Source organism: Phyllobates terribilis, unplaced genomic scaffold (assembly GCF_046119375.1).
Source record: "Phyllobates terribilis strain yellow unplaced genomic scaffold, ASM4611937v1 Scaffold_63__1_contigs__length_7903474, whole genome shotgun sequence".
Classification (NCBI taxonomy): Eukaryota; Metazoa; Chordata; class Amphibia; order Anura; family Dendrobatidae; genus Phyllobates; species Phyllobates terribilis.
The window spans coordinates 2,732,695-2,754,489 of record NW_027362823.1 but is presented as its reverse complement, the minus strand read 5'-3'; the positions used below and the strand labels follow the sequence as shown (position 1 = coordinate 2,754,489).

Sequence of the window (21,795 nt, the reverse complement as noted above, 5' to 3'; positions counted from 1 at the left end):
CGTTCCACCCCACCCCCCGCCTTAATTGGTTCTCCTCCCTTCCAACGGTGTTGAGGCAGGTGGGATCAGCAGGGGGTGAAGGTGCTGTGTTTAAAGAGGTGGAGTTATGCAGATCTAAAACGCGTGGATTGCAGCAGCAGCAAGCCGAAAAGTGCAGGCATGTAAGGGATCTAGAGGTTGACAACATGTCTTCTTAACGGGAGTCCAGGAGCTCATCTCCACAAATGGACTTTTCAGGATCCTTGGGTGGCTCCGTAGTTTGAAACCAATTCTGGTTATCGCTTCTCGGCCTTTTGGCTAAGATCAAGTGTAGTATCTGTTCTTATCAGTTTAATATCTGATACGTCCCCTATCTGGGGACCATATATTAAATGGATTTTTAGAACAGGGAGATGGAAAAAGAGCTTGCTCTGTCCACTCCACGCATTGACCTGGTATTGCAGTATCTCCAGGACCGGTGCACCCCTTCTTTAATGCAGTTTCTAAAATCAGAAAGAATTGAATTCAATGTTTTTTGTTCATTTTGCTTGTTTGTCGGATTTTGGGATGGACTCTTTGGCTTTGCTTTTCTTCTCCTCATTGGATTTTTCATGTTCAAAGTTGCAGAAGCCAGATTACAAGCTCATTTTGGTTCAACTTCAGCAACTGTGCATTGCATTGCCATGTAATGTGATGCAATGCTATCTTTCTAGCTCTCCCTTTTTACTTCCTTTTGGATAAACAGACATATTAGGCAAGCATTTTGGAGCTTTCACCTAAATAACTACAGGTGGTGAGATAAGCTGCACAATATAATTGACCTTTCAGTATATTGTTGCACACACACCATCTATTTAGCAAATGCCCTTGTTATCAACAGCAGCCTTTTAAACTCACCTGAGCTAACAGGTATGTGCGCTGGTTACTCTGCTGCGCTTAAAATTTCTTTTTTGGTTTGCTACAATGCCTTTTCTGAAACGTTGTCTCCTTCTGCTGGAACACTGACTTCTTTCATTTAATGCCTGCAGACTATAAAAGAGAACCCAACCCAAAAAGTTTGGTTGATTAGTCTGTGGCATTCTGTTAAACTGTTGCTTATGGCGGTCTCTGTGAGCTTCTCAGCGACATTCAGCCAGCCAGGTATCCTGCCTGCAGTAGATGGAATGTGGCAATGGAACGCTGGCTGCGCGTGTCATAATAGGCTCTGAGCCTTTATATACCTGTGCACAGCAGCAGCCACCTTCAGTCTGCTGCTGGACAGCCAGCAGCAGCAGCAGCAGGAGAGGTATGTAATCAGGAGCCCTCCTGCTAAGGGTAGACAGCTGCTCGTTCCACCCCACCCCCCGCCTTAATTGGTTCTCCTCCCTTCCAACGGTGTTGAGGCGGGTGGGAACAGCAGGGGGTGAAGGTGCTGTGTTTAAAGAGGTGGAGTTATGCAGATCTAAAACGCGTGGATTGCAGCAGCAGCAAGCCGAAAAGTGCAGGCATGTAAGGGATCTAGAGGTTGACAACATGTCTTCTTAACGGGAGTCCAGGAGCTCATCTCCACAAATGGACTTTTCAGGATCCTTGGGTGGCTCCGTAGTTTGAAACCAATTCTGGTTATCGCTTCTCGGCCTTTTGGCTAAGATCAAGTGTAGTATCTGTTCTTATCAGTTTAATATCTGATACGTCCCCTATCTGGGGACCATATATTAAATGGATTTTTAGAACAGGGAGATGGAAAAAGAGCTTGCTCTGTCCACTCCACGCATTGACCTGGTATTGCAGTATCTCCAGGACCGGTGCACCCCTTCTTTAATGCAGTTTCTAAAATCAGAAAGAATTGAATTCAATGTTTTTTGTTCATTTTGCTTGTTTGTCAGATTTTGGGATGGACTCTTTGGCTTTGCTTTTCTTCTCCTCATTGGATTTTTCATGTTCAAAGTTGCAGAAGCCAGATTACAAGCTCATTTTGGTTCAACTTCAGCAACTGTGCATTGCATTGCCATGTAATATGATGCAATGCTATCTTTCTAGCTCTCCCTTTTTACTTCCTTTTGGATAAACAGACATATTAGGCAAGCATTTTGGAGCTTTCACCTAAATAACTACAGGTGGTGAGATAAGCTGCACAATATAATTGACCTTTCAGTATATTGTTGCACACACACCATCTATTTAGCAAATGCCCTTGTTATCAACAGCAGCCTTTTAAACTCACCTGAGCTAACAGGTATGTGCGCTGGTTACTCTGCTGCGCTTAAAATTTCTTTTTTGGTTTGCTACAATGCCTTTTCTGAAACGTTGTCTCCTTCTGCTGGAACACTGACTTCTTTCATTTAATGCCTGCAGACTATAAAAGAGAACCCAACCCAAAAAGTTTGGTTGATTAGTCTGTGGCATTCTGTTAAACTGTTGCTTATGGCGGTCTCTGTGAGCTTCTCAGCGACATTCAGCCAGCCAGGTATCCTGCCTGCAGTAGATGGAATGTGGCAATGGAACGCTGGCTGCGCGTGTCATAATAGGCTCTGAGCCTTTATATACCTGTGCACAGCAGCAGCCACCTTCAGTCTGCTGCTGGACAGCCAGCAGCAGCAGCAGCAGGAGAGGTATGTAATCAGGAGCCCTCCTGCTAAGGGTAGACAGCTGCTCGTTCCACCCCACCCCCCGCCTTAATTGGTTCTCCTCCCTTCCAACGGTGTTGAGGCGGGTGGGAACAGCAGGGGGTGAAGGTGCTGTGTTTAAAGAGGTGGAGTTATGCAGATCTAAAACGCGTGGATTGCAGCAGCAGCAAGCCGAAAAGTGCAGGCATGTAAGGGATCTAGAGGTTGACAACATGTCTTCTTAACGGGAGTCCAGGAGCTCATCTCCACAAATGGACTTTTCAGGATCCTTGGGTGGCTCCGTAGTTTGAAACCAATTCTGGTTATCGCTTCTCGGCCTTTTGGCTAAGATCAAGTGTAGTATCTGTTCTTATCAGTTTAATATCTGATACGTCCCCTATCTGGGGACCATATATTAAATGGATTTTTAGAACAGGGAGATGGAAAAAGAGCTTGCTCTGTCCACTCCATGCATTGACCTGGTATTGCAGTATCTCCAGGACCGGTGCACCCCTTCTTTAATGCAGTTTCTAAAATCAGAAAGAATTGAATTCAATGTTTTTTGTTCATTTTGCTTGTTTGTCGGATTTTGGGATGGACTCTTTGGCTTTGCTTTTCTTCTCCTCATTGGATTTTTCATGTTCAAAGTTGCAGAAGCCAGATTACAAGCTCATTTTGGTTCAACTTCAGCAACTGTGCATTGCATTGCCATGTAATGTGATGCAATGCTATCTTTCTAGCTCTCCCTTTTTACTTCCTTTTGGATAAACAGACATATTAGGCAAGCATTTTGGAGCTTTCACCTAAATAACTACAGGTGGTGAGATAAGCTGCACAATATAATTGACCTTTCAGTATATGGTTGCACACACACCATCTATTTAGCAAATGCCCTTGTTATCAACAGCAGCCTTTTAAACTCACCTGAGCTAACAGGTATGTGCGCTGGTTACTCTGCTGCGCTTAAAATTTCTTTTTTGGTTTGCTACAATGCCTTTTCTGAAACGTTGTCTCCTTCTGCTGGAACACTGACTTCTTTCATTTAATGCCTGCAGACTATAAAAGAGAACCCAACCCAAAAAGTTTGGTTGATTAGTCTGTGGCATTCTGTTAAACTGTTGCTTATGGCGGTCTCTGTGAGCTTCTCAGCGACATTCAGCCAGCCAGGTATCCTGCCTGCAGTAGATGGAATGTGGCAATGGAACGCTGGCTGCGCGTGTCATAATAGGCTCTGAGCCTTTATATACCTGTGCACAGCAGCAGCCACCTTCAGTCTGCTGCTGGACAGCCAGCAGCAGCAGCAGCAGGAGAGGTATGTAATCAGGAGCCCTCCTGCTAAGGGTAGACAGCTGCTCGTTCCACCCCACCCCCCGCCTTAATTGGTTCTCCTCCCTTCCAACGGTGTTGAGGCGGGTGGGAACAGCAGGGGGTGAAGGTGCTGTGTTTAAAGAGGTGGAGTTATGCAGATCTAAAACGCGTGGATTGCAGCAGCAGCAAGCCGAAAAGTGCAGGCATGTAAGGGATCTAGAGGTTGACAACATGTCTTCTTAACGGGAGTCCAGGAGCTCATCTCCACAAATGGACTTTTCAGGATCCTTGGGTGGCTCCGTAGTTTGAAACCAATTCTGGTTATCGCTTCTCGGCCTTTTGGCTAAGATCAAGTGTAGTATCTGTTCTTATCAGTTTAATATCTGATACGTCCCCTATCTGGGGACCATATATTAAATGGATTTTTAGAACAGGGAGATGGAAAAAGAGCTTGCTCTGTCCACTCCACGCATTGACCTGGTATTGCAGTATCTCCAGGACCGGTGCACCCCTTCTTTAATGCAGTTTCTAAAATCAGAAAGAATTGAATTCAATGTTTTTTGTTCATTTTGCTTGTTTGTCGGATTTTGGGATGGACTCTTTGGCTTTGCTTTTCTTCTCCTCATTGGATTTTTCATGTTCAAAGTTGCAGAAGCCAGATTACAAGCTCATTTTGGTTCAACTTCAGCAACTGTGCATTGCATTGCCATGTAATGTGATGCAATGCTATCTTTCTAGCTCTCCCTTTTTACTTCCTTTTGGATAAACAGACATATTAGGCAAGCATTTTGGAGCTTTCACCTAAATAACTACAGGTGGTGAGATAAGCTGCACAATATAATTGACCTTTCAGTATATTGTTGCACACACACCATCTATTTAGCAAATGCCCTTGTTATCAACAGCAGCCTTTTAAACTCACCTGAGCTAACAGGTATGTGCGCTGGTTACTCTGCTGCGCTTAAAATTTCTTTTTTGGTTTGCTACAATGCCTTTTCTGAAACGTTGTCTCCTTCTGCTGGAACACTGACTTCTTTCATTTAATGCCTGCAGACTATAAAAGAGAACCCAACCCAAAAAGTTTGGTTGATTAGTCTGTGGCATTCTGTTAAACTGTTGCTTATGGCGGTCTCTATGAGCTTCTCAGCGACATTCAGCCAGCCAGGTATCCTGCCTGCAGTAGATGGAATGTGGCAATGGAACGCTGGCTGCGCGTGTCATAATAGGCTCTGAGCCTTTATATACCTGTGCACAGCAGCAGCCACCTTCAGTCTGCTGCTGGACAGCCAGCAGCAGCAGCAGCAGGAGAGGTATGTAATCAGGAGCCCTCCTGCTAAGGGTAGACAGCTGCTCGTTCCACCCCACCCCCCGCCTTAATTGGTTCTCCTCCCTTCCAACGGTGTTGAGGCGGGTGGGAACAGCAGGGGGTGAAGGTGCTGTGTTTAAAGAGGTGGAGTTATGCAGATCTAAAACGCGTGGATTGCAGCAGCAGCAAGCCGAAAAGTGCAGGCATGTAAGGGATCTAGAGGTTGACAACATGTCTTCTTAACGGGAGTCCAGGAGCTCATCTCCACAAATGGACTTTTCAGGATCCTTGGGTGGCTCCGTAGTTTGAAACCAATTCTGGTTATCGCTTCTCGGCCTTTTGGCTAAGATCAAGTGTAGTATCTGTTCTTATCAGTTTAATATCTGATACGTCCCCTATCTGGGGACCATATATTAAATGGATTTTTAGAACAGGGAGATGGAAAAAGAGCTTGCTCTGTCCACTCCACGCATTGACCTGGTATTGCAGTATCTCCAGGACCGGTGCACCCCTTCTTTAATGCAGTTTCTAAAATCAGAAAGAATTGAATTCAATGTTTTTTGTTCATTTTGCTTGTTTGTCGGATTTTGGGATGGACTCTTTGGCTTTGCTTTTCTTCTCCTCATTGGATTTTTCATGTTCAAAGTTGCAGAAGCCAGATTACAAGCTCATTTTGGTTCAACTTCAGCAACTGTGCATTGCATTGCCATGTAATGTGATGCAATGCTATCTTTCTAGCTCTCCCTTTTTACTTCCTTTTGGATAAACAGACATATTAGGCAAGCATTTTGGAGCTTTCACCTAAATAACTACAGGTGGTGAGATAAGCTGCACAATATAATTGACCTTTCAGTATATTGTTGCACACACACCATCTATTTAGCAAATGCCCTTGTTATCAACAGCAGCCTTTTAAACTCACCTGAGCTAACAGGTATGTGCGCTGGTTACTCTGCTGCGCTTAAAATTTCTTTTTTGGTTTGCTACAATGCCTTTTCTGAAACGTTGTCTCCTTCTGCTGGAACACTGACTTCTTTCATTTAATGCCTGCAGACTATAAAAGAGAACCCAACCCAAAAAGTTTGGTTGATTAGTCTGTGGCATTCTGTTAAACTGTTGCTTATGGCGGTCTCTGTGAGCTTCTCAGCGACATTCAGCCAGCCAGGTATCCTGCCTGCAGTAGATGGAATGTGGCAATGGAACGCTGGCTGCGCGTGTCATAATAGGCTCTGAGCCTTTATATACCTGTGCACAGCAGCAGCCACCTTCAGTCTGCTGCTGGACAGCCAGCAGCAGCAGCAGCAGGAGAGGTATGTAATCAGGAGCCCTCCTGCTAAGGGTAGACAGCTGCTCGTTCCACCCCACCCCCCGCCTTAATTGGTTCTCCTCCCTTCCAACGGTGTTGAGGCGGGTGGGAACAGCAGGGGGTGAAGGTGCTGTGTTTAAAGAGGTGGAGTTATGCAGATCTAAAACGCGTGGATTGCAGCAGCAGCAAGCCGAAAAGTGCAGGCATGTAAGGGATCTAGAGGTTGACAACATGTCTTCTTAACGGGAGTCCAGGAGCTCATCTCCACAAATGGACTTTTCAGGATCCTTGGGTGGCTCCGTAGTTTGAAACCAATTCTGGTTATCGCTTCTCGGCCTTTTGGCTAAGATCAAGTGTAGTATCTGTTCTTATCAGTTTAATATCTGATACGTCCCCTATCTGGGGACCATATATTAAATGGATTTTTAGAACAGGGAGATGGAAAAAGAGCTTGCTCTGTCCACTCCACGCATTGACCTGGTATTGCAGTATCTCCAGGACCGGTGCACCCCTTCTTTAATGCAGTTTCTAAAATCAGAAAGAATTGAATTCAATGTTTTTTGTTCATTTTGCTTGTTTGTCGGATTTTGGGATGGACTCTTTGGCTTTGCTTTTCTTCTCCTCATTGGATTTTTCATGTTCAAAGTTGCAGAAGCCAGATTACAAGCTCATTTTGGTTCAACTTCAGCAACTGTGCATTGCATTGCCATGTAATGTGATGCAATGCTATCTTTCTAGCTCTCCCTTTTTACTTCCTTTTGGATAAACAGACATATTAGGCAAGCATTTTGGAGCTTTCACCTAAATAACTACAGGTGGTGAGATAAGCTGCACAATATAATTGACCTTTCAGTATATTGTTGCACACACACCATCTATTTAGCAAATGCCCTTGTTATCAACAGCAGCCTTTTAAACTCACCTGAGCTAACAGATATGTGCGCTGGTTACTCTGCTGCGCTTAAAATTTCTTTTTTGGTTTGCTACAATGCCTTTTCTGAAACGTTGTCTCCTTCTGCTGGAACACTGACTTCTTTCATTTAATGCCTGCAGACTATAAAAGAGAACCCAACCCAAAAAGTTTGGTTGATTAGTCTGTGGCATTCTGTTAAACTGTTGCTTATGGCGGTCTCTGTGAGCTTCTCAGCGACATTCAGCCAGCCAGGTATCCTGCCTGCAGTAGATGGAATGTGGCAATGGAACGCTGGCTGCGCGTGTCATAATAGGCTCTGAGCCTTTATATACCTGTGCACAGCAGCAGCCACCTTCAGTCTGCTGCTGGACAGCCAGCAGCAGCAGCAGCAGGAGAGGTATGTAATCAGGAGCCCTCCTGCTAAGGGTAGACAGCTGCTCGTTCCACCCCACCCCCCGCCTTAATTGGTTCTCCTCCCTTCCAACGGTGTTGAGGCGGGTGGGAACAGCAGGGGGTGAAGGTGCTGTGTTTAAAGAGGTGGAGTTATGCAGATCTAAAACGCGTGGATTGCAGCAGCAGCAAGCCGAAAAGTGCAGGCATGTAAGGGATCTAGAGGTTGACAACATGTCTTCTTAACGGGAGTCCAGGAGCTCATCTCCACAAATGGACTTTTCAGGATCCTTGGGTGGCTCCGTAGTTTGAAACCAATTCTGGTTATCGCTTCTCGGCCTTTTGGCTAAGATCAAGTGTAGTATCTGTTCTTATCAGTTTAATATCTGATACGTCCCCTATCTGGGGACCATATATTAAATGGATTTTTAGAACAGGGAGATGGAAAAAGAGCTTGCTCTGTCCACTCCACGCATTGACCTGGTATTGCAGTATCTCCAGGACCGGTGCACCCCTTCTTTAATGCAGTTTCTAAAATCAGAAAGAATTGAATTCAATGTTTTTTGTTCATTTTGCTTGTTTGTCGGATTTTGGGATGGACTCTTTGGCTTTGCTTTTCTTCTCCTCATTGGATTTTTCATGTTCAAAGTTGCAGAAGCCAGATTACAAGCTCATTTTGGTTCAACTTCAGCAACTGTGCATTGCATTGCCATGTAATGTGATGCAATGCTATCTTTCTAGCTCTCCCTTTTTACTTCCTTTTGGATAAACAGACATATTAGGCAAGCATTTTGGAGCTTTCACCTAAATAACTACAGGTGGTGAGATAAGCTGCACAATATAATTGACCTTTCAGTATATTGTTGCACACACACCATCTATTTAGCAAATGCCCTTGTTATCAACAGCAGCCTTTTAAACTCACCTGAGCTAACAGGTATGTGCGCTGGTTACTCTGCTGCGCTTAAAATTTCTTTTTTGGTTTGCTACAATGCCTTTTCTGAAACGTTGTCTCCTTCTGCTGGAACACTGACTTCTTTCATTTAATGCCTGCAGACTATAAAAGAGAACCCAACCCAAAAAGTTTGGTTGATTAGTCTGTGGCATTCTGTTAAACTGTTGCTTATGGCGGTCTCTGTGAGCTTCTCAGCGACATTCAGCCAGCCAGGTATCCTGCCTGCAGTAGATGGAATGTGGCAATGGAACGCTGGCTGCGCGTGTCATAATAGGCTCTGAGCCTTTATATACCTGTGCACAGCAGCAGCCACCTTCAGTCTGCTGCTGGACAGCCAGCAGCAGCAGCAGCAGGAGAGGTATGTAATCAGGAGCCCTCCTGCTAAGGGTAGACAGCTGCTCGTTCCACCCCACCCCCCGCCTTAATTGGTTCTCCTCCCTTCCAACGGTGTTGAGGCGGGTGGGAACAGCAGGGGGTGAAGGTGCTGTGTTTAAAGAGGTGGAGTTATGCAGATCTAAAACGCGTGGATTGCAGCAGCAGCAAGCCGAAAAGTGCAGGCATGTAAGGGATCTAGAGGTTGACAACATGTCTTCTTAACGGGAGTCCAGGAGCTCATCTCCACAAATGGACTTTTCAGGATCCTTGGGTGGCTCCGTAGTTTGAAACTAATTCTGGTTATCGCTTCTCGGCCTTTTGGCTAAGATCAAGTGTAGTATCTGTTCTTATCAGTTTAATATCTGATACGTCCCCTATCTGGGGACCATATATTAAATGGATTTTTAGAACAGGGAGATGGAAAAAGAGCTTGCTCTGTCCACTCCACGCATTGACCTGGTATTGCAGTATCTCCAGGACCAGTGCACCCCTTCTTTAATGCAGTTTCTAAAATCAGAAAGAATTGAATTCAATGTTTTTTGTTCATTTTGCTTGTTTGTCGGATTTTGGGATGGACTCTTTGGCTTTGCTTTTCTTCTCCTCATTGGATTTTTCATGTTCAAAGTTGCAGAAGCCAGATTACAAGCTCATTTTGGTTCAACTTCAGCAACTGTGCATTGCATTGCCATGTAATGTGATGCAATGCTATCTTTCTAGCTCTCCCTTTTTACTTCCTTTTGGATAAACAGACATATTAGGCAAGCATTTTGGAGCTTTCACCTAAATAACTACAGGTGGTGAGATAAGCTGCACAATATAATTGACCTTTCAGTATATTGTTGCACACACACCATCTATTTAGCAAATGCCCTTGTTATCAACAGCAGCCTTTTAAACTCACCTGAGCTAACAGGTATGTGTGCTGGTTACTCTGCTGCGCTTAAAATTTCTTTTTTGGTTTGCTACAATGCCTTTTCTGAAACGTTGTCTCCTTCTGCTGGGACACTGACTTCTTTCATTTAATGCCTGCAGACTATAAAAGAGAACCCAACCCAAAAAGTTTGGTTGATTAGTCTGTGGCATTCTGTTAAACTGTTGCTTATGGCGGTCTCTGTGAGCTTCTCAGCGACATTCAGCCAGCCAGGTATCCTGCCTGCAGTAGATGGAATGTGGCAATGGAACGCTGGCTGCGCGTGTCATAATAGGCTCTGAGCCTTTATATACCTGTGCACAGCAGCAGCCACCTTCAGTCTGCTGCTGGACAGCCAGCAGCAGCAGCAGCAGGAGAGGTATGTAATCAGGAGCCCTCCTGCTAAGGGTAGACAGCTGCTCGTTCCACCCCACCCCCCGCCTTAATTGGTTCTCCTCCCTTCCAACGGTGTTGAGGCGGGTGGGAACAGCAGGGGGTGAAGGTGCTGTGTTTAAAGAGGTGGAGTTATGCAGATCTAAAACGCGTGGATTGCAGCAGCAGCAAGCCAAAAAGTGCAGGCATGTAAGGGATCTAGAGGTTGACAACATGTCTTCTTAACGGGAGTCCAGGAGCTCATCTCCACAAATGGACTTTTCAGGATCCTTGGGTGGCTCCGTAGTTTGAAACCAATTCTGGTTATCGCTTCTCGGCCTTTTGGCTAAGATCAAGTGTAGTATCTGTTCTTATCAGTTTAATATCTGATACGTCCCCTATCTGGGGACCATATATTAAATGGATTTTTAGAACAGGGAGATGGAAAAAGAGCTTGCTCTGTCCACTCCACGCATTGACCTGGTATTGCAGTATCTCCAGGACCGGTGCACCCCTTCTTTAATGCAGTTTCTAAAATCAGAAAGAATTGAATTCAATGTTTTTTGTTCATTTTGCTTGTTTGTCGGATTTTGGGATGGACTCTTTGGCTTTGCTTTTCTTCTCCTCATTGGATTTTTCATGTTCAAAGTTGCAGAAGCCAGATTACAAGCTCATTTTGGTTCAACTTCAGCAACTGTGCATTGCATTGCCATGTAATGTGATGCAATGCTATCTTTCTAGCTCTCCCTTTTTACTTCCTTTTGGATAAACAGACATATTAGGCAAGCATTTTGGAGCTTTCACCTAAATAACTACAGGTGGTGAGATAAGCTGCACAATATAATTGACCTTTCAGTATATTGTTGCACACACACCATCTATTTAGCAAATGCCCTTGTTATCAACAGCAGCCTTTTAAACTCACCTGAGCTAACAGGTATGTGCGCTGGTTACTCTGCTGCGCTTAAAATTTCTTTTTTGGTTTGCTACAATGCCTTTTCTGAAACGTTGTCTCCTTCTGCTGGAACACTGACTTCTTTCATTTAATGCCTGCAGACTATAAAAGAGAACCCAACCCAAAAAGTTTGGTTGATTAGTCTGTGGCATTCTGTTAAACTGTTGCTTATGGCGGTCTCTGTGAGCTTCTCAGCGACATTCAGCCAGCCAGGTATCCTGCCTGCAGTAGATGGAATGTGGCAATGGAACGCTGGCTGCGCGTGTCATAATAGGCTCTGAGCCTTTATATACCTGTGCACAGCAGCAGCCACCTTCAGTCTGCTGCTGGACAGCCAGCAGCAGCAGCAGCAGGAGAGGTATGTAATCAGGAGCCCTCCTGCTAAGGGTAGACAGCTGCTCGTTCCACCCCACCCCCCGCCTTAATTGGTTCTCCTCCCTTCCAACGGTGTTGAGGCGGGTGGGAACAGCAGGGGGTGAAGGTGCTGTGTTTAAAGAGGTGGAGTTATGCAGATCTAAAACGCGTGGATTGCAGCAGCAGCAAGCCGAAAAGTGCAGGCATGTAAGGGATCTAGAGGTTGACAACATGTCTTCTTAACGGGAGTCCAGGAGCTCATCTCCACAAATGGACTTTTCAGGATCCTTGGGTGGCTCCGTAGTTTGAAACCAATTCTGGTTATCGCTTCTCGGCCTTTTGGCTAAGATCAAGTGTAGTATCTGTTCTTATCAGTTTAATATCTGATACGTCCCCTATCTGGGGACCATATATTAAATGGATTTTTAGAACAGGGAGATGGAAAAAGAGCTTGCTCTGTCCACTCCACGCATTGACCTGGTATTGCAGTATCTCCAGGACCGGTGCACCCCTTCTTTAATGCAGTTTCTAAAATCAGAAAGAATTGAATTCAATGTTTTTTGTTCATTTTGCTTGTTTGTCGGATTTTGGGATGGACTCTTTGGCTTTGCTTTTCTTCTCCTCATTGGATTTTTCATGTTCAAAGTTGCAGAAGCCAGATTACAAGCTCATTTTGGTTCAACTTCAGCAACTGTGCATTGCATTGCCATGTAATGTGATGCAATGCTATCTTTCTAGCTCTCCCTTTTTACTTCCTTTTGGATAAACAGACATATTAGGCAAGCATTTTGGAGCTTTCACCTAAATAACTACAGGTGGTGAGATAAGCTGCACAATATAATTGACCTTTCAGTATATTGTTGCACACACACCATCTATTTAGCAAATGCCCTTGTTATCAACAGCAGCCTTTTAAACTCACCTGAGCTAACAGGTATGTGCGCTGGTTACTCTGCTGCGCTTAAAATTTCTTTTTTGGTTTGCTACAATGCCTTTTCTGAAACGTTGTCTCCTTCTGCTGGAACACTGACTTCTTTCATTTAATGCCTGCAGACTATAAAAGAGAACCCAACCCAAAAAGTTTGGTTGATTAGTCTGTGGCATTCTGTTAAACTGTTGCTTATGGCGGTCTCTGTGAGCTTCTCAGCGACATTCAGCCAGCCAGGTATCCTGCCTGCAGTAGATGGAATGTGGCAATGGAACGCTGGCTGCGCGTGTCATAATAGGCTCTGAGCCTTTATATACCTGTGCACAGCAGCAGCCACCTTCAGTCTGCTGCTGGACAGCCAGCAGCAGCAGCAGCAGGAGAGGTATGTAATCAGGAGCCCTCCTGCTAAGGGTAGACAGCTGCTCGTTCCACCCCACCCCCCGCCTTAATTGGTTCTCCTCCCTTCCAACGGTGTTGAGGCGGGTGGGAACAGCAGGGGGTGAAGGTGCTGTGTTTAAAGAGGTGGAGTTATGCAGATCTAAAACGCGTGGATTGCAGCAGCAGCAAGCCGAAAAGTGCAGGCATGTAAGGGATCTAGAGGTTGACAACATGTCTTCTTAACGGGAGTCCAGGAGCTCATCTCCACAAATGGACTTTTCAGGATCCTTGGGTGGCTCCGTAGTTTGAAACCAATTCTGGTTATCGCTTCTCGGCCTTTTGGCTAAGATCAAGTGTAGTATCTGTTCTTATCAGTTTAATATCTGATACGTCCCCTATCTGGGGACCATATATTAAATGGATTTTTAGAACAGGGAGATGGAAAAAGAGCTTGCTCTGTCCACTCCACGCATTGACCTGGTATTGCAGTATCTCCAGGACCGGTGCACCCCTTCTTTAATGCAGTTTCTAAAATCAGAAAGAATTGAATTCAATGTTTTTTGTTCATTTTGCTTGTTTGTCGGATTTTGGGATGGACTCTTTGGCTTTGCTTTTCTTCTCCTCATTGGATTTTTCATGTTCAAAGTTGCAGAAGCCAGATTACAAGCTCATTTTGGTTCAACTTCAGCAACTGTGCATTGCATTGCCATGTAATGTGATGCAATGCTATCTTTCTAGCTCTCCCTTTTTACTTCCTTTTGGATAAACAGACATATTAGGCAAGCATTTTGGAGCTTTCACCTAAATAACTACAGGTGGTGAGATAAGCTGCACAATATAATTGACCTTTCAGTATATTGTTGCACACACACCATCTATTTAGCAAATGCCCTTGTTATCAACAGCAGCCTTTTAAACTCACCTGAGCTAACAGGTATGTGCGCTGGTTACTCTGCTGCGCTTAAAATTTCTTTTTTGGTTTGCTACAATGCCTTTTCTGAAACGTTGTCTCCTTCTGCTGGAACACTGACTTCTTTCATTTAATGCCTGCAGACTATAAAAGAGAACCCAACCCAAAAAGTTTGGTTGATTAGTCTGTGGCATTCTGTTAAACTGTTGCTTATGGCGGTCTCTGTGAGCTTCTCAGCGACATTCAGCCAGCCAGGTATCCTGCCTGCAGTAGATGGAATGTGGCAATGGAACGCTGGCTGCGCGTGTCATAATAGGCTCTGAGCCTTTATATACCTGTGCACAGCAGCAGCCACCTTCAGTCTGCTGCTGGACAGCCAGCAGCAGCAGCAGCAGGAGAGGTATGTAATCAGGAGCCCTCCTGCTAAGGGTAGACAGCTGCTCGTTCCACCCCACCCCACGCCTTAATTGGTTCTCCTCCCTTCCAACGGTGTTGAGGCGGGTGGGAACAGCAGGGGGTGAAGGTGCTGTGTTTAAAGAGGTGGAGTTATGCAGATCTAAAACGCGTGGATTGCAGCAGCAGCAAGCCGAAAAGTGCAGGCATGTAAGGGATCTAGAGGTTGACAACATGTCTTCTTAACGGGAGTCCAGGAGCTCATCTCCACAAATGGACTTTTCAGGATCCTTGGGTGGCTCCGTAGTTTGAAACCAATTCTGGTTATCGCTTCTCGGCCTTTTGGCTAAGATCAAGTGTAGTATCTTTCGAAAAGGCGGTTTTGGATGTTGGCCGCCCTAGTAGATTGATACATTATGCACACTGGGGTTTAGGCGCTTGTTAGTACCCCAGGTGGCTAATATAGTCATCTGGTGGAAAGCATGGCCCCCCAGGATCGACGCCATTGGGCCGGGGAAGATCGAAAGCCCGAAGTGTGAAGTGCCCCAGGAGTGGTGACCCTGGGGTGCCTTAACTCACTGGGATTGGGAACCCCACTTGAGTTTATGGCACATTTGCACAAGCACTTCAAATTTTCTTTCTTCGCACACACCCTTATTCCGGGCCTTCTGGCCTTAGGATGGGGAATTTTTCAATTCCCGGTCGAAGGTCTGGGCAGTATTATACTGTGAAACCTTCACTATTTATTTAATTTCTTTGTCACTGTGTGTCCACTTATTCACGTGTGTCACGTCCTACTAGGATTTTGTCGGGATGCGGTTCCCTTACGGGTTCCTCTCTTGGCAGGTCTAGGGGGAGAGTGTGTGGCCATCAGGTTCCGCTCCCCCCTGAACCCCCCTGGCTCTCCTCTTTTGGGAGGAGAGTGTTGTTGGCTCCCCTCTTCCGGGTGGGGAGCACAGTCTTTGGCTCCCAGTGCCTTGCTCGGGTGAGAACTCGGGCAGGTGCTGGGGGTAAGATTGGGTCGCCTCTGGCTTCGGCTGGAGGTGGCTTTTTGTCCCTGTTCCTCGCTGTAGCCTTTTGGCTCGGAGGGACGGGGAATGGTTTGGGGGACCCTTCTCCTTTTGGAGAGGGTTTCAATTAGACCAGCATCCTAGTGCACTTTTTTTGTGGCACTTGTCACTTTTTTAAGCGCACTCGGGTTTTGTACACGAATTCGGGCTTAAAAAAAGAAAAAATCTGTTCTTATCAGTTTAATATCTGATACGTCCCCTATCTGGGGACCATATATTAAATGGATTTTTAGAACAGGGAGATGGAAAAAGAGCTTGCTCTGTCCACTCCACGCATTGACCTGGTATTGCAGTATCTCCAGGACCGGTGCACCCCTTCTTTAATGCAGTTTCTAAAATCAGAAAGAATTGAATTCAATGTTTTTTGTTCATTTTGCTTGTTTGTCGGATTTTGGGATGGACTCTTTGGCTTTGCTTTTCTTCTCCTCATTGGATTTTTCATGTTCAAAGTTGCAGAAGCCAGATTACAAGCTCATTTTGGTTCAACTTCAGCAACTGTGCATTGCATTGCCATGTAATGTGATGCAATGCTATCTTTCTAGCTCTCCCTTTTTACTTCCTTTTGGATAAACAGACATATTAGGCAAGCATTTTGGAGCTTTCACCTAAATAACTACAGGTGGTGAGATAAGCTGCACAATATAATTGACCTTTCAGTATATTGTTGCACACACACCATCTATTTAGCAAATGCCCTTGTTATCAACAGCAGCCTTTTAAACTCACCTGAGCTAACAGGTATGTGCGCTGGTTACTCTGCTGCGCTTAAAATTTCTTTTTTGGTTTGCTACAATGCCTTTTCTGAAACGTTGTCTCCTTCTGCTGGAACACTGACTTCTTTCATTTAATGCCTGCAGACTATAAAAGAGAACCCAACCCAAAAAGTTTGGTTGATTAGTCTGTGGCATTCTGTTAAACTGTTGCTTATGGCGGTCTCTGTGAGCTTCTCAGCGACATTCAGCCAGCCAGGTATCCTGCCTGCAGTAGATGGAATGTGGCAATGGAACGCTGGCTGCGCGTGTCATAATAGGCTCTGAGCCTTTATATACCTGTGCACAGCAGCAGCCACCTTCAGTCTGCTGCTGGACAGCCAGCAGCAGCAGCAGCAGCAGGAGAGGTATGTAATCAGGAGCCCTCCTGCTAAGGGTAGACAGCTGCTCATTCCACCCCACCCCCCGCCTTAATTGGTTCTCCTCCCTTCCAACGGTGTTGAGGCGGGTGGGAACAGCAGGGGGTGAAGGTGCTGTGTTTAAAGAGGTGGAGTTATGCAGATCTAAAACGCGTGGATTGCAGCAGCAGCAAGCCGAAAAGTGCAGGCATGTAAGGGATCTAGAGGTTGACAACATGTCTTCTTAACGGGAGTCCAGGAGCTCATCTCCACAAATGGACTTTTCAGGATCCTTGGGTGGCTCCGCAGTTTGAAACCAATTCTGGTTATCGCTTCTCGGCCTTTTGGCTAAGATCAAGTGTAGTATCTGTTCTTATCAGTTTAATATCTGATACGTCCCCTATCTGGGGACCATATATTAAATGGATTTTTAGAACAGGGAGATGGAAAAAGAGCTTGCTCTGTCCACTCCACGCATTGACCTGGTATTGCAGTATCTCCAGGACCGGTGCACCCCTTCTTTAATGCAGTTTCTAAAATCAGAAAGAATTGAATTCAATGTTTTTTGTTCATTTTGCTTGTTTGTCGGATTTTGGGATGGACTCTTTGGCTTTGCTTTTCTTCTCCTCATTGGATTTTTCATGTTCAAAGTTGCAGAAGCCAGATTACAAGCTCATTTTGGTTCAACTTCAGCAACTGTGCATTGCATTGCCATGTAATGTGATGCAATGCTATCTTTCTAGCTCTCCCTTTTTACTTCCTTTTGGATAAACAGACATATTAGGCAAGCATTTTGGAGCTTTCACCTAAATAACTACAGGTGGTGAGATAAGCTGCACAATATAATTGACCTTTCAGTATATTGTTGCACACACACCATCTATTTAGCAAATGCCCTTGTTATCAACAGCAGCCTTTTAAACTCACCTGAGCTAACAGGTATGTGCGCTGGTTACTCTGCTGCGCTTAAAATTTCTTTTTTGGTTTGCTACAATGCCTTTTCTGAAACGTTGTCTCCTTCTGCTGGAACACTGACTTCTTTCATTTAATGCCTGCAGACTATAAAAGAGAACCCAACCCAAAAAGTTTGGTTGATTAGTCTGTGGCATTCTGTTAAACTGTTGCTTATGGCGGTCTCTGTGAGCTTCTCAGCGACATTCAGCCAGCCAGGTATCCTGCCTGCAGTAGATGGAATGTGGCAATGGAACGCTGGCTGCGCGTGTCATAATAGGTTCTGAGCCTTTATATACCTGTGCACAGCAGCAGCCACCTTCAGTCTGCTGCTGGACAGCCAGCAGCAGCAGCAGCAGGAGAGGTATGTAATCAGGAGCCCTCCTGCTAAGGGTAGACAGCTGCTCGTTCCACCCCACCCCCCGCCTTAATTGGTTCTCCTCCCTTCCAACGGTGTTGAGGCGGGTGGGAACAGCAGGGGGTGAAGGTGCTGTGTTTAAAGAGGTGGAGTTATGCAGATCTAAAACGCGTGGATTGCAGCAGCAGCAAGCCGAAAAGTGCAGGCATGTAAGGGATCTAGAGGTTGACAACATGTCTTCTTAACGGGAGTCCAGGAGCTCATCTCCACAAATGGACTTTTCAGGATCCTTGGGTGGCTCCGTAGTTTGAAACCAATTCTGGTTATCGCTTCTCGGCCTTTTGGCTAAGATCAAGTGTAGTATCTGTTCTTATCAGTTTAATATCTGATACGTCCCCTATCTGGGGACCATATATTAAATGGATTTTTAGAACAGGGAGATGGAAAAAGAGCTTGCTCTGTCCACTCCACGCATTGACCTGGTATTGCAGTATCTCCAGGACCGGTGCACCCCTTCTTTAATGCAGTTTCTAAAATCAGAAAGAATTGAATTCAATGTTTTTTGTTCATTTTGCTTGTTTGTCGGATTTTGGGATGGACTCTTTGGCTTTGCTTTTCTTCTCCTCATTGGATTTTTCATGTTCAAAGTTGCAGAAGCCAGATTACAAGCTCATTTTGGTTCAACTTCAGCAACTGTGCATTGCATTGCCATGTAATGTGATGCAATGCTATCTTTCTAGCTCTCCCTTTTTACTTCCTTTTGGATAAACAGACATATTAGGCAAGCATTTTGGAGCTTTCACCTAAATAACTACAGGTGGTGAGATAAGCTGCACAATATAATTGACCTTTCAGTATATTGTTGCACACACACCATCTATTTAGCAAATGCCCTTGTTATCAACAGCAGCCTTTTAAACTCACCTGAGCTAACAGGTATGTGCGCTGGTTACTCTGCTGCGCTTAAAATTTCTTTTTTGGTTTGCTACAATGCCTTTTCTGAAACGTTGTCTCCTTCTGCTGGAACACTGACTTCTTTCATTTAATGCCTGCAGACTATAAAAGAGAACCCAACCCAAAAAGTTTGGTTGATTAGTCTGTGGCATTCTGTTAAACTGTTGCTTATGGCGGTCTCTGTGAGCTTCTCAGCGACATTCAGCCAGCCAGGTATCCTGCCTGCAGTAGATGGAATGTGGCAATGGAACGCTGGCTGCGCGTGTCATAATAGGCTCTGAGCCTTTATATACCTGTGCACAGCAGCAGCCACCTTCAGTCTGCTGCTGGACAGCCAGCAGCAGCAGCAGCAGGAGAGGTATGTAATCAGGAGCCCTCCTGCTAAGGGTAGACAGCTGCTCGTTCCACCCCACCCCCCGCCTTAATTGGTTCTCCTCCCTTCCAACGGTGTTGAGGCGGGTGGGAACAGCAGGGGGTGAAGGTGCTGTGTTTAAAGAGGTGGAGTTATGCAGATCTAAAACGCGTGGATTGCAGCAGCAGCAAGCCGAAAAGTGCAGGCATGTAAGGGATCTAGAGGTTGACAACATGTCTTCTTAACGGGAGTCCAGGAGCTCATCTCCACAAATGGACTTTGCAGGATCCTTGGGTGGCTCCGTAGTTTGAAACCAATTCTGGTTATCGCTTCTCGGCCTTTTGGCTAAGATCAAGTGTAGTATCTGTTCTTATCAGTTTAATATCTGATACGTCCCCTATCTGGGGACCATATATTAAATGGATTTTTAGAACAGGGAGATGGAAAAAGAGCTTGCTCTGTCCACTCCACGCATTGACCTGGTATTGCAGTATCTCCAGGACCGGTGCACCCCTTCTTTAATGCAGTTTCTAAAATCAGAAAGAATTGAATTCAATGTTTTTTGTTCATTTTGCTTGTTTGTCGGATTTTGGGATGGACTCTTTGGCTTTGCTTTTCTTCTCCTCATTGGATTTTTCATGTTCAAAGTTGCAGAAGCCAGATTACAAGCTCATTTTGGTTCAACTTCAGCAACTGTGCATTGCATTGCCATGTAATGTGATGCAATGCTATCTTTCTAGCTCTCCCTTTTACTTCCTTTTGGATAAACAGACATATTAGGCAAGCATTTTGGAGCTTTCACCTAAATAACTACAGGTGGTGAGATAAGCTGCACAATATAATTGACCTTTCAGTATATTGTTGCACACACACCATCTATTTAGCAAATGCCCTTGTTATCAACAGCAGCCTTTTAAACTCACCTGAGCTAACAGGTATGTGCGCTGGTTACTCTGCTGCGCTTAAAATTTCTTTTTTGGTTTGCTACAATGCCTTTTCTGAAACGTTGTCTCCTTCTGCTGGAACACTGACTTCTTTCATTTAATGCCTGCAGACTATAAAAGAGAACCCAACCCAAAAAGTTTGGTTGATTAGTCTGTGGCATTCTGTTAAACTGTTGCTTATGGCGGTCTCTGTGAGCTTCTCAGCGACATTCAGCCAGCCAGGTATCCTGCCTGCAGTAGATGGAATGTGGCAATGGAACGCTGGCTGCGCGTGTCATAATAGGCTCTGAGCCTTTATATACCTGTGCACAGCAGCAGCCACCTTCAGTCTGCTGCTGGACAGCCAGCAGCAGCAGCAGCAGGAGAGGTATGTAATCAGGAGCCCTCCTGCTAAGGGTAGACAGCTGCTCGTTCCACCCCACCCCCCGCCTTAATTGGTTCTCCTCCCTTCCAACGGTGTTGAGGCGGGTGGGAACAGCAGGGGGTGAAGGTGCTGTGTTTAAAGAGGTGGAGTTATGCAGATCTAAAACGCGTGGATTGCAGCAGCAGCAAGCCGAAAAGTGCAGGCATGTAAGGGATCTAGAGGTTGACAACATGTCTTCTTAACGGGAGTCCAGGAGCTCATCTCCACAAATGGACTTTTCAGGATCCTTGGGTGGCTCCGTAGTTTGAAACCAATTCTGGTTATCGCTTCTCGGCCTTTTGGCTAAGATCAAGTGTAGTATCTGTTCTTATCAGTTTAATATCTGATACGTCCCCTATCTGGGGACCATATATTAAATGGATTTTTAGAACAGGGAGATGGAAAAAGAGCTTGCTCTGTCCACTCCACGCATTGACCTGGTATTGCAGTATCTCCAGGACCGGTGCACCCCTTCTTTAATGCAGTTTCTAAAATCAGAAAGAATTGAATTCAATGTTTTTTGTTCATTTTGCTTGTTTGTCGGATTTTGGGATGGACTCTTTGGCTTTGCTTTTCTTCTCCTCATTGGATTTTTCATGTTCAAAGTTGCAGAAGCCAGATTACAAGCTCATTTTGGTTCAACTTCAGCAACTGTGCATTGCATTGCCATGTAATGTGATGCAATGCTATCTTTCTAGCTCTCCCTTTTTACTTCCTTTTGGATAAACAGACATATTAGGCAAGCATTTTGGAGCTTTCACCTAAATAACTACAGGTGGTGAGATAAGCTGCACAATATAATTGACCTTTCAGTATATTGTTGCACACACACCATCTATTTAGCAAATGCCCTTGTTATCAACAGCAGCCTTTTAAACTCACCTGAGCTAACAGGTATGTGCGCTGGTTACTCTGCTGCGCTTAAAATTTCTTTTTTGGTTTGCTACAATGCCTTTTCTGAAACGTTGTCTCCTTCTGCTGGAACACTGACTTCTTTCATTTAATGCCTGCAGACTATAAAAGAGAACCCAACCCAAAAAGTTTGGTTGATTAGTCTGTGGCATTCTGTTAAACTGTTGCTTATGGCGGTCTCTGTGAGCTTCTCAGCGACATTCAGCCAGCCAGGTATCCTGCCTGCAGTAGATGGAATGTGGCAATGGAACGCTGGCTGCGCGTGTCATAATAGGCTCTGAGCCTTTATATACCTGTGCACAGCAGCAGCCACCTTCAGTCTGCTGCTGGACAGCCAGCAGCAGCAGCAGCAGGAGAGGTATGTAATCAGGAGCCCTCCTGCTAAGGGTAGACAGCTGCTCGTTCCACCCCACCCCCCGCCTTAAT

At 45.2% G+C, this 21,795-nt stretch overlaps 15 non-coding genes and 2 pseudogenes across 15 annotated transcripts; all 17 read left to right on the top strand.

The window, feature by feature from the left end:
- Positions 1–277: 277 nt before the first annotated feature.
- Positions 278–468, top strand: LOC141192977 (U2 spliceosomal RNA). Its single transcript, XR_012266278.1, has one exon. It is a non-coding gene; the product is annotated as a U2 spliceosomal RNA (small nuclear RNA).
- A 1,115-nt stretch (positions 469–1,583) lies between these two features.
- LOC141192966 (U2 spliceosomal RNA) lies at positions 1,584–1,774 on the top strand. Its single transcript, XR_012266267.1, has one exon. It is a non-coding gene; the product is annotated as a U2 spliceosomal RNA (small nuclear RNA).
- A 1,115-nt stretch (positions 1,775–2,889) lies between these two features.
- Positions 2,890–3,080, top strand: LOC141193028 (U2 spliceosomal RNA). Its single transcript, XR_012266327.1, has one exon. It is a non-coding gene; the product is annotated as a U2 spliceosomal RNA (small nuclear RNA).
- Positions 3,081–4,195: 1,115 nt separating this feature from the next.
- LOC141192954 (U2 spliceosomal RNA) lies at positions 4,196–4,386 on the top strand. Its single transcript, XR_012266256.1, has one exon. It is a non-coding gene; the product is annotated as a U2 spliceosomal RNA (small nuclear RNA).
- A 1,115-nt stretch (positions 4,387–5,501) lies between these two features.
- On the top strand, positions 5,502–5,692 carry LOC141192943 (U2 spliceosomal RNA). The gene has a single exon (XR_012266245.1). It is a non-coding gene; the product is annotated as a U2 spliceosomal RNA (small nuclear RNA).
- Positions 5,693–6,807: 1,115 nt separating this feature from the next.
- On the top strand, positions 6,808–6,998 carry LOC141192931 (U2 spliceosomal RNA). The gene has a single exon (XR_012266234.1). It is a non-coding gene; the product is annotated as a U2 spliceosomal RNA (small nuclear RNA).
- Positions 6,999–8,113: 1,115 nt separating this feature from the next.
- On the top strand, positions 8,114–8,304 carry LOC141192919 (U2 spliceosomal RNA). The gene has a single exon (XR_012266223.1). It is a non-coding gene; the product is annotated as a U2 spliceosomal RNA (small nuclear RNA).
- A 1,115-nt stretch (positions 8,305–9,419) lies between these two features.
- LOC141192511 (U2 spliceosomal RNA) lies at positions 9,420–9,610 on the top strand. The gene has a single exon (XR_012265893.1). It is a non-coding gene; the product is annotated as a U2 spliceosomal RNA (small nuclear RNA).
- Positions 9,611–10,725: 1,115 nt separating this feature from the next.
- Positions 10,726–10,916, top strand: LOC141192908 (U2 spliceosomal RNA). Its single transcript, XR_012266212.1, has one exon. It is a non-coding gene; the product is annotated as a U2 spliceosomal RNA (small nuclear RNA).
- A 1,115-nt stretch (positions 10,917–12,031) lies between these two features.
- Positions 12,032–12,222, top strand: LOC141192897 (U2 spliceosomal RNA). The gene has a single exon (XR_012266201.1). It is a non-coding gene; the product is annotated as a U2 spliceosomal RNA (small nuclear RNA).
- Positions 12,223–13,337: 1,115 nt separating this feature from the next.
- On the top strand, positions 13,338–13,528 carry LOC141192886 (U2 spliceosomal RNA). The gene has a single exon (XR_012266190.1). It is a non-coding gene; the product is annotated as a U2 spliceosomal RNA (small nuclear RNA).
- Positions 13,529–14,643: 1,115 nt separating this feature from the next.
- Positions 14,644–14,735, top strand: LOC141192631 (U2 spliceosomal RNA; annotated as a pseudogene).
- Positions 14,736–15,497: 762 nt separating this feature from the next.
- LOC141193155 (U2 spliceosomal RNA) lies at positions 15,498–15,705 on the top strand (annotated as a pseudogene).
- Positions 15,706–16,823: 1,118 nt separating this feature from the next.
- On the top strand, positions 16,824–17,014 carry LOC141192875 (U2 spliceosomal RNA). The gene has a single exon (XR_012266179.1). It is a non-coding gene; the product is annotated as a U2 spliceosomal RNA (small nuclear RNA).
- A 1,115-nt stretch (positions 17,015–18,129) lies between these two features.
- Positions 18,130–18,320, top strand: LOC141192863 (U2 spliceosomal RNA). Its single transcript, XR_012266167.1, has one exon. It is a non-coding gene; the product is annotated as a U2 spliceosomal RNA (small nuclear RNA).
- Positions 18,321–19,435: 1,115 nt separating this feature from the next.
- On the top strand, positions 19,436–19,626 carry LOC141192852 (U2 spliceosomal RNA). Its single transcript, XR_012266156.1, has one exon. It is a non-coding gene; the product is annotated as a U2 spliceosomal RNA (small nuclear RNA).
- A 1,114-nt stretch (positions 19,627–20,740) lies between these two features.
- LOC141192840 (U2 spliceosomal RNA) lies at positions 20,741–20,931 on the top strand. Its single transcript, XR_012266145.1, has one exon. It is a non-coding gene; the product is annotated as a U2 spliceosomal RNA (small nuclear RNA).
- The last annotated feature ends 864 nt before the right edge of the window (positions 20,932–21,795 follow it).